We start from the raw sequence: 14685 nt of genomic DNA, 5'->3' as shown, positions 1-14685 counted from the left end.
ATGGGAAGGGGTTGTACCATAGGCATACATGCAGTAGGAGGGGGATGAGCTAGGGGTGTCCACACAATAGGAAGGGAGGCACTGGGGGCATACATGTGACAAAATTGGTGGACCCTAGGTTCAAGATGGCAGCCTAATCTTGGTCCTCCTTGAGTTGGCTTGACCTTGTCTCTGGGCTCTCCTTCAGGGAAACAATCCACTATCCTCATCAGCAGGGACTGGGCCCTACTTAGGGTGGGACAGACTCTAGAGTCTGAGTGCTGTAGATGGCTGATACCCTCAGGGAGATAACCTCTGAGCAGTTGACCTCCAAGTGTACAGTCATTTACCATGTGTTGCAAGCAGCATCTTAGCATTGGCATCTAATGTGCAGGGGACAACCTGAGGAAAAACCTTTCTGTACCCCACACTAGAGGCTTCTAGTGCTTCAAGAGGCATACAACAAAGTTCCTTCTGGGTGCAGTGCAGCTTGAAAAGTCTTGTGGTGTGTTGCAAACTCCAGGTGCTAGACCCAGGTGGGCATGAGTTCAAATCCTGGCTGTGCCACTTGGCAGCTGTGTAAGGGTGATTATCTGAGATCTTTTTTTAAAACAAGGCAAAAAAATCAGTAATAAAAGGTTAGCCTTTTGTTTACCCATCTTGGCGGCAAAAACGTGTACCCCTCGTCAATATCCATTTTCCCTCTCCTTCTAGGAAAATAGCTCCAATCCCCAGGGAATCTAAAGTTGTCCTGGAAACAGTTAATACAGAGCTTAACTTTCCTGGTTCAGATACCCTCTTAACTGTTCGTTAGGGAAGATAAGGCCTGGGTCAGATTACCGTGAGCATTAAATGAAGCAATATAGGTAAGGTACCTGATACGAACCGTGGCACCCAACTGAAGAAACTTTTGTTCTTGTCTAGCAGGCTACCGACACATTCAACTTGAGCCTCCTTCCTTTTGTTGCACAAAGAAAACAATGCCAAATGGCTCTTTTCATTAGATGCGATCAAGTGGGTCCTGACTCAGAGCACCCTATGTGCAAGGAGAGGATGCACTGCCCACCACTGCACAACCCTCACCACCTTTAGCTGTGAGCCCGTGGGCGTGGTCACTGTGTCAATCCCTCTCCTTGAGAATCTTCTTTGTCACTGCCCGTTTACTTTACCAAGTGGAACATCCTTCTCCAGGGACCGGTCTCTCTTGAAACATGTCCTGACGATACTTTGAGTCAGATGGTCATATTTGCCATCCAAGACGAAGCGCATGGTGCTCTTTACCAAAGGAGAGCATTTCGAGATTTACCTGCAGCGCAGTGCTGGTTGACGTGCAGAGGACCCTACCCGCATGCTGTGTTACTTAATAAATGTTCTCCTTACATTGCATTTGTGATTTGGGGGTCTCTTTTGAACCCTAAAGCAATTTCTGTGAGGAAGTCCAGTTAATATAACTATTATTCAAATTTGAGCACCAATCTCTAAGCCCATTGATGAAGAAAATGAGGAATTCTACCAACTTCTTCGGTCTGAAATTGCTTAAATATCTGGTCAAAATGCAGTGACAATTACTGGTGACTGGAATACTAAATTTAGAAACAAATAGGAAGGATTAGTAATTGGAAAATATGACCTTGATGATAGAAAGAAGCTGCAATATCACATAATAGAATTTTCTAAGGCCAATGACTTCTTCATTACAAATATTTCTTTTCAACAACATAAACAGCAACTGTACACGTGGGCTCTGCCAGATGGGACACATGGGAATGAAACTGAGAACATCTGTGGGAAGAGATGGAGGAGGAGCACAATATAAGGCCTCTATAGATTTTCCAATCCTGGATCTCATGCACAAAAAAACATTAAAAAACAAACAAACAACAACACACACACACACACAAAACCCCTCACGAGAATGGCAGATAAAACAAAAAGTGATTGTGGTGATGCTTATCCAAGCTTTCGTGATGTGATCAAACTATAAAGTTGTTTGTTATGTGAATTATATGCCAATACAACTGTTGGGGATAAGAAAAACAAAAAACAAAAAACAGCCAGGTCGTGGAACAGACCAATTGCTGGTATGTAAGTTCGTGTTGAAGTTGAAGAAAATTAAAAGAAGTCCATAAGAGCAAAGCTATGACCTTGCATGTGTCCCACAGAACAAATTTGACAATTAAACAAAACACGAAACTGTAGGATCTTGCTATATGCTATTAGGCAAATCAAACCTCAATTTTTTTCTGGCCACTGTTGGCCTCTAAGTGACTGCATCACAATCTAAAGGTGTCTAATATCTTAAGAACTTACATACCTTTCCCCAAAGCTGTATTTTCCCCTGTTCTTCCTGTTATAATTTTTTAATTGTTGAACTCCAGATTTGATAAATGGAGCAAAAACTGTAGATACAAGGAACTCTGAGCCCAATCAGTATGTCTAAGCACACCCGTTTCTGCAGGCTAAGGGCTAGAACATCTGTTCCTCACCCTTTGGGGTGCATGGTAGCCTAACTTGGGCATTTTTCTGAGTTCAAGTGTCCACGGGGATCACCCCTGTGTCTCTGGAAAAAAGAAGGCTCTATCAAGCTGTATGCACGATTAGTTCCCCTGTTCTCCAAAACTGTGATGCGTTCCATTTTCCCTCCTGCTGAGCAAATGGTGCACTCAGTCCCTCCTCCCCAAACACTCAAGGGCAGGCTTTTGCCACCTATCCATCCCAGTCTCTTCCTGGATGGAGCTACTGTTCTCAGGTTAAATTCAATGTTGTACAAATCCCTTAAAATGTGCCTTTGCATCCCCTCCAAACGCATGTACCCACAGAGCATGTGCGGCATGGGCTGGCGGGTCTTTGTTTCCTTTAACTAAGACACCTGTAGCTTGCGTTGCACCGGATTTTAGAATATCCCAAGACTCTGCTCAGAGAGCCATCTCCACTGCGGACCCTGGTTCCAAAAGCCAGAAGATGACTCAATGTTCACCTGGGTATGACCAGGCCTGCTGTGGGTACACTCCCCAAGTTCCTGTGTCCTCTCTGACGCGACAAAGAAAGTGCCTGCATTCGGTGAGGGACAGTGTTCAGAATGGTAACCACAACTCCACCATCTCTCGGGTGGCGCCGCTGTTGTTCTGCACACAGCCCTTCAACTCAGATGTAGCGCAACATAAAACGGACACAGACGTTACCAATGTGTGTCTGGCCCTGCCTGGTCGTTAGCTGGAGAGTTCAAAATCAGGACAAGTGTCACAGAGGGGTGCTTTGGGCCATGAACAAAAGGTAATAGGAACCCCTGAGACATTCTTGGAAGAGAAAAGGCAACACTACCACACAACAGACACGGAGACACCATCAGGTCCCTTCACTTGACAGCAATAGTCATACCCCTGTGACCATCTCTCCCTCCCTGACGATCACAGTCTTCCCGGGGGTGGAAATGCTACTCTGGGAAATCCTCGAAGCTTTGCCGCAGGTTTGGCTGACTGAAAGATGACTTACACACTTTATACAAAGGGTGCTCGGCTATTTCCAGGACAAGAAGCTCACGACATTAAAAGATGACCCACTACATTACTAGGCAGCTTAATCAGCGCCTTCCCTTTTAAAAAAGAAACTGAATTAAATGAGGGTTATAGAACAGATCGCCAGTTTTACATTTAATAACTCATACATATTTGGTTTCAACTAATCCACTGCAATCCTCTCAGTGCCCCATCATGTACCCCACTTCTTCCCTGTAGTTCTGGTTTCTGTGTCTCCTTCCTTCCTACCCTCTGAACTTGGTCCCTGGGTAAACAAGGCTGCCCTTTGATCTTAAATGGTGGATCTTTGTAATATAGGGGTAAGTTCATTTCCAAGCCAGAGGGTATCTAAATAACATCGTCTTAGTGGTGGTGAAGTCGCACAAGTATCTGTCTAACCACTAAGTTCGGTCTCTGATGACTTTAAGTTCGGTTTCACATTTTCCTCCCACTCGATCCTTTTCAGAGCAATTGATAGTGGTAACTGGGCACCGTCTTGTGGCCTCAGGAGTGTAGAGACTGAAGCTTGCATGGTCCCTCAGTGCAGCTCAGTTGTTTACCTATTGAAACTTTTGATCCTATTCGGACCTCTATGGCAACGTTGAGCAAAATATCTTATCTCTCTTACATATGAGCGGAATCAAATTTTTCACAAGAAAACCAATTTAATTTGAATAAACCTATAGTAATTTAGCATATGACCATGCCTCTCCAGCAGCTAGCAGTAGGCTCAGTGTCTACAGTGCTTAGAACTTCTTTTACCTAAGGACTGTCTATCTCAATCCAAAAGTGTTAGCTTTCATTTCCTCATTAGAAAACATCTTAACAATACTGTTGTTATGATGCTGGGGATCATCAATTGCTTACATTGAAAGTTCTCTGCTGGAAATGAGATTGTGGTAATCTCCTTTTGTTGTTGTTGTTGTTCTTTTATTTTAACTAGAAATCAGGACCGAGTTCCTCTGTGGGCTTTACGATATGTTGGCCCAAGCAAGAATCCAAGCAATGGCCAATCATAAACTCGTCTTCCTTTCCCACATTTAATCAATCGTTTGCGTTCATGTCATTTTGTTTTAATCTTTTTCTGATTAATGGCTGACGAATGGAGTTTTGAAATGTCCGTTCCTGTTCTCACAGTGTCACCACCAGTGACGTCACAGGGTTGTATGCCATGTGCTTTTGCTTGATGTATATGGGGCACTTAAAGAAGAGACTTGCCCCTACAAGCTGGAGTGTGCTTTAGCTAGGCAAGCCAGACCACGAGGCACCATCTTTAGGGGAAATGTCCATCAAGAGGTAGAATTAAAATCAGGCTTTATAAAAGAATGTCATTTGGGTAACTGTTGAGTGCTAAAATATCCTCTTAGATTATTCTTTGGCTCTTATCCCGTGCCATTTTTGCTTGATCATGAATTGGATGAGTCTTCACTCAGTTGGAGCTGCTTTTTCCCCAGTGTTTTATTTCTCTTAGTTATGCAAACAGTCCCGATAGCCTACTTGGCTCAGCTACCGTGGCTTCCATTATTGCCAGCCTGTGTGGTTTCAGGCTTGTCAATGAGCTTCCAGTGATGTGTCAGGGTAGACCAGCCGCAACACATCATCATGGGTCTGGTAGACCCAATTGTACAGCGATAATAAGTAAAGATTATAGTAAAGTCATAGAGAGCATGAGAGATAGAAGAGAGATTGAAATAATAGAGTCAGACACACTTCATGATAGCATGCTCATCTCAGCCTCATTTAGTGGTCCACATGGGGAGAGAGAGAGAGAGAAAGATAGAGATAGAGAGAGAGAGAGAGAGAGAGAGAGAGAGAGAGAGAGAGAGAGAGAGCTTTATTGTTAACCAAGGCTTTTAAATTCTCTGGGGACATGCAAGCCCCTTAATTAGAGGTGAGGACATACATCACAGGATAGGGTTGTGCTATAGGGTAATACAGCAATGGGAGGGGGATGATCTAGGGGTATCCATGTAAAAGGAAGGGGAGGTAATGGGGGTACACATGTGACAAAATGGGTAGATCCTAGATTCAGGATACCAGCCTAACTTTGGATGTCACTGAGCTGGTTTGACCTGTTTTCTGGCCCATCATAGAAACCATTATCAGTAGTGTGTAAATCCCACCTACAGGAACCAGACTAATGGTTGCAAGCCTTTAGGGAGAAGTAATTCATTGTTCTTGACAGCAGGGAGTGGGCCCTACCTGTGGTGGGCCCAGACAGTAGTCTGGCAACTGCCTGCCTGCAGGGAGGTAACTTAACAATCATTTTCCATTAGCTGCAAGCAGTGTCCTAAGTCTAAAGTATATTTGGGGGAGAGGACTTGGGAGAAATCTTTCTCTTTCCCACAGTGATGGATTGGGTCAGGAGTGCTATTTCTTTCATTCTTTTGTTCTCTGGAGTTACTTTTGTCCTTTTCACTATACATTCTAAGCCCATCCTAAAGTCCCCTAAAGATCCAGGTGGCCTTAGAATGGAAGGAGCATTGAGCTCCCCTTAGGCTGATTTAGTTGGACTTTTTCCTCATTGTCAAAGCCATCCAAAGGTGCATAGCAAATGTGGTGAAGAAAGCTGATGGTGCCCAGCAATCAAAAAAATATATTATCTGGGTCTTAAAGGGTTGAAGACAAACAAGCGGCCATCTAGCTGAGAAGCAACAAAGCCCACATGGAAGAAGTGCACCAGCCTGTGCGATGATGAGGTGTTGATGGGATCAGGTATCGGGCATCAAAGACCCAGAACAAACAATTATATCAATGTGAGTGAGGGTGAGTACAGAGTAGAGACCCAAAGCCCATCATCTGTAGATAATTGGACCTCCCCTTACAGAAGGTTCACAAGGAAGAGATGAGCCAGTCAGGGTGCAGTATAGCACTGGTGAAACATACAACTTTTCTCTAGTTCTTTAATGCTCCCCCCACACCACCAACTATCATGATCCCAATTCTACCTTACGAATCTGGTTAGATCAGAGCGTGTACATGGGTACAGATAAGAACTGGAAACACAGGGAATTCAGAACAGATAAAGCCCTCATGACCAACAATGAGGAGTAGCGATACCAGGAGGGGAAGGGGAAGGTGGGGAAAGAAAGAGGAAATCAGTTACAATGGTCTACATATAACCCCCTCACTGGGAGATGGACAACAGAAAAGTGGATGAAGGGAGACATCAGTCGGTATAAGACATGAAAATATAACAATAAATTATAAATTATCAAGGGTTTGTGAGAGAGGGAGGGTCGGGGAGGATGGGGAAAAATGTGTTGATGATACCAAGAACTCAAGTAGATAGAAAATGTTTTGAAAATGATGATGACAACAAATGTACAAATGTGCTTCACACAATGGTTGAATGAATGTATTGTGATAAGAGCTGAATGAGGCCCCAATAAAATGATTAAATACACACACACAAAAAATAACACAGGTAGACCCATGTTTCTAATCTCTCTCCTCAGTTCAACTCAGTGAAGATGTATTCGTGGTGGTCTTTTGCAAGACAAAAGAAATGAAGACACGGCTAGTAAATGGGTCTTGCCTCAATCTTTCCCATATTGTCGCATCTTTCTCTGCCTTCTCCTTAGCATAGTGCCTTGTGCAGAGAGAATATTCAGGAGATAGCTAACAGTGTATCTGCTCCATTGATCTCCACCTCTGCTCGAGGCAGGCCATTTCCCCAAGGATGGAAGGTAACCTTGGATCGACTACTAAATATAACAAGACAATAACTGTCCATTTGATTCTGATTCACGGTGACTCTATGTGGGTCAGAGTAGAACGGTGTTCCACAGTTCTCCATGGCTGCGTTTTCCATGTAGTTTACTAGCCTTCCTTCTAACGTGTTTTGGGGTACAATCAAACCTACAATCTTTGGTTACCAGGCAAGCATATTGACCAGAGGCAACATTTAGTAACACCTGTAATAAATATTGTTGTTAGCTGCTATTTAATCAGCCCCCAAATTATGCCACCCAAAGGGTTTGTAACATTGTAAACTATCGGGTTTCCAGGGACTGATTTTCAGATGTAAACCACCAGACCTTTCCAGAGATCTTAGTCTAGAAGCTGCTGAATCCTGTTCAGCATCCCAGCAACACCCACACCCGTGTCTACTGACAGGAGAGTGGTGACTGCCCAAGAACTAGATACAAAATTCTAACTTGGGTCTCCCTGATGGAGGTGAGTGTTCTTCCACTGAACCACCACTGCGGCTAACTACTGACTAAATGCAGTGAGGTCTAAGTAATCACACTAGAATGCAAAAACTATTTACTCTTTAAAATTTTCTTTAACCTCCAGATCGAGAACTCCGCAGTCTCCTAGTCGCAAATCAATGCATATTTTCTAATAAAATGACTTGATCTCATTTTGCTCTGGAGTTCATCCAAGTGCTGGCAGGGATGGTGGGATGATTAAAATTTGTCCTTTCAAGGTAACTTGGGCTTTTCTAGCTTTAGAGTCTATTTCGGGTAAATTTCATATATTTGCATAATTGCTCAGTCTTTCAGGGTTCCTGCCTCTTTTTGTCCTGGCGCTTTCAGTGAAGCAGCAGCTTCTGTGTAGTCACGTTGACAGGGAGGCGGGCGATCTGGCCCTCTTGCCGTGCTTTTCCTGTGGATCTCATTGAGGTTCTCCTCAACGCTCGTCATGTGTGGGCATCGATTTCTACCCCCACCCACCCCGAATTGTGAGCTACTAGTCCAACATTTTGTCTCCTGTTTCAATTTAGACGATAAATAGTGATTGTTTGTAGAGAGTGTTTCTCTTTCTCCCTGCTGACTAGAAACCTTGCACAAACTCTTAATGACTCTCATCACCGCTGAAGATTTCTAGGCTGAAGCCATTGCTATGAGGACCCCAGCCCCTTCCTCTGTTTCTCATAGAGGCACACAGAACGTCTGGGTCTCTCCGATCACACAGAAGCTCAGTGATCACAGAAGCTCAGTGATCTAGTCTAGGCACGGCTCACCACCAGTGTGCTCACCCACCATGTCTACTTGTGATGGGCTTTGTGTCAACTTGGCTGGGCCAAGACTGAGTAATTTGGCAGGAAACCCTTATGGTGTGACCTAGCACAATGTAATAAACGCCTGATGGGATCTAACATATGTCACCAACTCAGCAGTTTGGGGCCGAGTGCAGCGCCCTTGATTAGGTCACAGCCCTGAGGGTGTGGCCTGCTCCTTTTTAAGTAGCCTCTGTGGGAAAGCTTGCCATCTCATCCAGGGACCTCCTGTCATGCTGCCTGTTGTTCCCAGGAACCAGAAGCAGACGGTCAAGCTTGGATCTGTTCAATTCTCAGTGCACCAGTTGTGGTCTTCCTACTTCCTGGCTTGTCAGCTCCCACAGCTACATGAGTCAAGAGAAACCTCTAGCTTACCAACTGACCCATGGACCGGAACTGGACTTACATGCTTCTACATGCTTACATGAGCCATTTCTTGATATAAATCTCTTTCTATAAACATATATATAAGCACCTCTAAACATATAAGCATCTCTACACATACAAGCTTCTCTAGAGAGCCCAGCCTAACGCAGCACCACATGTTGGATGCAGCAGGACGTAGGAATCAGAGCCCAACCCAAAAGTTCTTGGAGTTTGCCCACCAACCCGAGGTTCCTATTGGAATTTCCAACATTTAGACGCAGGGTGCAAAATGCCTTATACTTTCTACAGCACCTCATCTTCTTTCTTACTGGATGGAAATTGTCCTAAAATCCACAGGTTTTCATGGGCATCTCAGTACTCAAATCAGGACTGACTTAAAAATTCCTCAGTCCAGTTCTATGAAAGTAATCCTAACTACAGAAATGTGTGGCCTGGACGACACCCCCCATGTTCCCTTATAATATACAATGCACAAAATATGTCGGAGTTGTTTTTGGAAGTGCCATTTAATCACCAAAGTAATCTCAGTTCACGTGTCATTCTTCACCATCTGCGGTTTGCAATGTGTGAGAAACGAGGGAAAGGATGGCCAGTGGTTGTTCCGAGTCACCACAGAGAGAACACTCCCCAGGTTCCCAGCTCATCCACTCAGAGATGCCATCATTTTGTCCGAGGTCTGGTACACTTATTCACGGACTCTCACTGGCAAAGACTGTATATAACTAATAGTTCATTCAAGCAACAGTGATGTGGAAGTGAGGCTCTCTAATCAAAGTATCACCATGTGATCTATCATAAAGTGATACTGGTGTCCCTATGTGAAACAGAACGTGTACAAACCATAGATATGTGAATATATCTAGGGTTCACACTTAATCATAGCCTTAATCTAAGAACACTTCATTCTTTTTATTTATTTATATATTTTAAAAACATTTTATTAGGGGCTCATATAACTCTGATCACAATCCATACATGCATCAATTGTGTAAAGCACATTTGCCAGATACTATTATTCCAGATAGCCAGGTACCAACTTATTTCTTCACCACACTGTGCTATAGCACCCATATCTTCAGCGATCATTTCATGAGAGTGAGAATCAAGTACAGCCATGTCATAAGAACGAATTGGTATGTATGGATTGTGATGAGAGTTGTATGAGCCCTTAATAAAATGGCTGGGGGGGGGGAAGATAGTATCTGGGGTCTTAAAGGCTCGACTTCAAACAAGCAACCATCTAAGTGAGGCTTCAACTAAGTCCACATGGAAGAAGCACACCAGCCTGTGTGATCCAAAGACTGTAACTAAAATCAAAACCCAAAGGATGGAAATGGTATCAGAGCTTAAATTGTGAGCACTGGTTTGCAGAAGGCTGTGGGTGACATCTGCAGGGTCCCCGTATGGGTTCTGGTGGATCCCTGTGACCGCGGAGCAGGGATGGGTATAGCGTGCTGTCAGATGGAGAGCACTGTAAAGTAAATTATGGCAGCCATCGTTATCATTTGTTCTCCCTTTTGAGCCATTTTAAAGGTGTTACAATTTTTCACATTTTCAACTTTCTTTTCAATTGAGGTTCTTCTCTGCTCCATTTTGTCAATGTTGGTGATGTTTTTGTTGTTTGTTCTCTTGCTATTGTTTTATATGATTTTCTGTATATAGAATCCAGGGCAGGTAAATCTATAGAGACAGTAAATGGATTCAAATTACATAGGCGTATGGCGCGAGAGGTAGGGGGGTGTGGGGAGCTAACAACAATGAGAGTGAAAAAGAAGAAAATGGTCTGAGATTGTGGCAATGATTGTAAAAATCTCCTTAATATGAGTGAGCTAGTAAACTATACAACATGTGAATGATAAACCAGTAAAATAATTTTTAAAAGATGAATAAATAATATCTTTAAAATAACTTCTTATACTTTATTCTTTACCCTCACCCCTAACCTCTGTATCTCTATTTCTTCAATTAAATCACTATTCATGGGGCGGGGCTTAGGCTTCAACTGTTTCTTAAATCTCCCCAGCTGAATCCATAGACACCTAAGGTTGAGACCCATTGAGATAAACCAATATTTTCAACATGTGATCTACATATGAATCACCTAAAGCTATTGTTCAGCTTCGGATGCTGACTCAACAGACAAAGCAGGATGGGGGCCTGAGGGCTGGCACTTCTCAAACATGATGGCAGAGCTGCTGACCCACAGAGAGCTTTCAGTGGCAAAAGGCTAGATGACTCTACAACCCCCACAACTCTATCTCCTGTGGTGAAGCTAAAGATAATCCCACCTTCAGCCTCTAACCAAGGAGCCCATTAATTTCTCCCCCTTCAGGCTCAGGGTTGGGCCCTGTATGTCACTACAGAGGAAACCCTTGAACAGTTTCCATCCTCCGTGAAAGGAAAATCAAAGCCCTTACATCAACCAACGTGGCTGGACATGCACAGAGAATGTCAGAAGCTTCGTTTGAAATGATTACTTTGCAATTTTAATTTTGAAGTAATTTTAGACAAAAGTTCCAAAAATAGTTCAAAGAACTTCTGTATATATATTTTTTAACTCCGAGTCCTCAAATGCTAAACCTTAATTAACCACAGCACAAGGATCTAAACCAGGAAATGAAAATTCATATAGGAGTACTCATCGACACAGTGACGGCAGCAATTGGGCACCCTCCAACACAACCTTTGTGTGGATGTCACCAGTCTGGGCAGTGTTTCCTTCTGTTTACACAGGGTCATGATTAGTCTGAGTTGACTCAACCACACTTATAAACAACAACATCAACATTCATTCATTTACAGACCCCATTCAAATTGTTCTAGTGTTCTAATAATGTCTCTTTTCTGGTCAATCATGGGTTTCATTTCATTGTCATGTCTCTTCCAATCTCAATTTCACTGCCACCAAGTTGATTCCAACTCACAGCAACTCTGCTACTCTCCTAAAGAGTGAAGTCTTGGAAACCCACAGGAGCAGTTCTGTCCTGTCCTGTAGGGTTGATGAGTCAGCATTGATTCCATGGCAGTGAGTCTGATTTTGCGTATTCTCTATGCTAAAAGTCAACAGAGGTTTGGAGTCTTATGGACACAAATTCAATTTCACATTTTATTACCTTCTATCTTTGTGACTATGGACAAGAAGTCTCTCTCAACAATAGATCCTAAAGAAGTTTAAAAAAAATTTTTGGCTCCCTCTCCCTAATCACGTTGAAGACATTAAGTGCTCAGTGCTAGCTGGAAGGTCAGTAATTCACACCTGCCTGGAGGTGCCTGAGAAGACAAGCCCGATGAGCTGCTTCCCAACAGGCACAGCCTGGAAAACCTCTGGGGTGGTCCTCCTGCATGACCTCACATTGCTCCACTGTCTAAGCATCGCCATAAGCAGAACTGACTCAGCTGCAAATAGTAGAACAACAGCGCAGACTCATTAGACCACTGGATGGCACAAGTGGTTAAGCAATTGACTGCTAACCAAAAGGTTAGCAGTCTGCATCAGCCCAGAAACACCTTCGAAGAAAGGCTTTGTTTGTCTACTGCCAGAAAAAAATAGCCATGGAAAACCCTTTGGACCACAATTCAATTACACTCATGAATCACTAGGGTCAGGGTCAGCCTGGGGCACTGGCTTATAGAATGGCTTTTGCCGCTGACATCAGTTCTTCACAGCCCTTACAATCGAGCGATTTATCCTTGCTCGTTGGTCGCCCTTTCTTTTCACCCAGGACCGTAATTTTCCAGTAGCCTGCCCACTATGTATATAGTTCTGTGTGATGTTAGTTCGATACTGGTCCATTTTCATTTATACAGATCACTTGTATTCATCATATATATTTTTTCACTGTATTCAATCTACACATATGAACTGAGAAAATCATTCAAGACATTGAGCTATATGAAGAAGACTGTAGCATCATATTTAGAGGGAGACTCATTAGCAATCTGAGATATGCAGAGGTCGAGAGTTAAGATGACTTAAAGCACCTTTGAAGGTAAAGGTTTACAGCCTTCGATTTGGATTATATCTGGACATAAAACAACAGTGTGCGCAACAAGAATCAATAAGCAACAGCATGATAAATGGTAAAAAATTGAAGCTGTCGAAGATTTCACTTTTCTTGGATCAACAATCCACACCCTTGGAAGTAACAATAAAAAATGAAACAACATACTGAAACCTATGGCAAAGATCTCTTTAAAGATTAGAAAGCAAAGATGTCATTTTAATTATTTTTTAAATCATTTTCTTGGGAGCTCATACAACTCTTATCACAATCCATACATGCATCAATTATGTAAAGCACATTTGTACATTCATTACCTTCATCATTCTCAAAACATTTGCTCTCCACTTAAGCCCCCTGGCATCATCTCATTTCGCCCCCCTCTCCCTCCCCACTTCCCCCTTCCTCATGAACCCTTGATAATTTATAAATTATTGTTATTTTGTCATATCTTACACTCTCCGATGTCTCCCTTCACCCATTTTTCTTTTGTCTGTCCCCCAGGGAGAAAGTTATATGTAGATCCTTGTAATTGGTTCCCCCTTTCTATCTCACCTTCCCTCCACCCTTCCGGTATTGCCACTGTCACCACTGGTCCTGAAGAAGTCATCTGTCCTGGATTCCCTGTGTTTCCAGTTCCTATCTGTACCAGTGTACATCCTCTGGTCTAGCCAGATTTGTAAGGTAGAATTGGGAACATGATAGTGGCGGGGAGGAAGCATTTAAGAACTAGAAGAAGTTGTATGTTTCATCGTTGCTACACTGTACCCTGACTGGCTGTCTCCTCCCCATGACCCTTCCATAAGAGGATGTCCATTTGCCTACAGATGGGCTTTGGGTCCCCACTCCGCACTCCCCCTCTCATTCACAATGATATGATTTTTTTGTTTTCTGATGCCTGATACCTGATCCCATTGATACCTCGTGATCACACAGCCTGGTGTGCTTCTTCCATGTGAGCTTTGTTGCTTCTGAGCTAGATGGCCACTTGTTTACCTTCAAGCCTTTAAGGCCCCAGACACTAACTATATCTTTGGATAGCCAGACACCATCAGCTTTCTTCACCATATGTGCTTATGCACCCATTTGTCTTCAGTAATCGTATCAAGGAGGTGAGCACACAATAATATGATTTCTTGTTGCAAAGATGTCATTTTAATGACTAAGATCCACCTGATCTTTCCATCACCTCATATGCATGTGAAAGTTCGACAATGAAGAAGGAAGATTAAAACTTGCAAATTGTGGTAATTGTGTAGAATGTTGAATATATCCTGGACTACCAGAAGACTACAGCCTTTAGTGTGGATTACAATTTGTGTTAGTCTGGGTACTTTAAATAAAAAATCCACAGAAACTCATGTATAAGAAAGTTTTATATCAAGGTTAAGTGCACATCAAGAAAACATCCCGATTCTCTTTCACATTCACTCACTCTCTCACACTCACTCACTCTCTCACTCTCTCACTAATTCACTCACTCACTCTCACTAATTCACTCGCTCTCTCACTCACCCACTCACTCTATCACTTATCCACTCACTCACTCACTCACTCACCCACTCTCTCAGTCTCTCTCTCACTCTCACTCACTCACCCACTCACTCACTCTCACTCACTCACCCACTCACTCTCACTCACTCATTCACTCACTCACTCACTCTCTCACTCACTCACTCACTCACTCTCTCACTCTCTCTCACAGTCACTCACTCACTCTCTCACTAATTCACTCACTCACCCACTCACTCTCTCTCACACTCACTCTCTCACTCACCCACTCAAAAAAAAAATCCCA

This window comes from Tenrec ecaudatus, chromosome 9 (genome assembly GCF_050624435.1).
Source record: "Tenrec ecaudatus isolate mTenEca1 chromosome 9, mTenEca1.hap1, whole genome shotgun sequence".
NCBI lineage: Eukaryota > Metazoa > Chordata > Mammalia > Afrosoricida > Tenrecidae > Tenrec > Tenrec ecaudatus.
The sequence above is the reverse complement of the archived record's forward strand: the minus strand, read 5'-3'. Positions refer to the sequence as shown.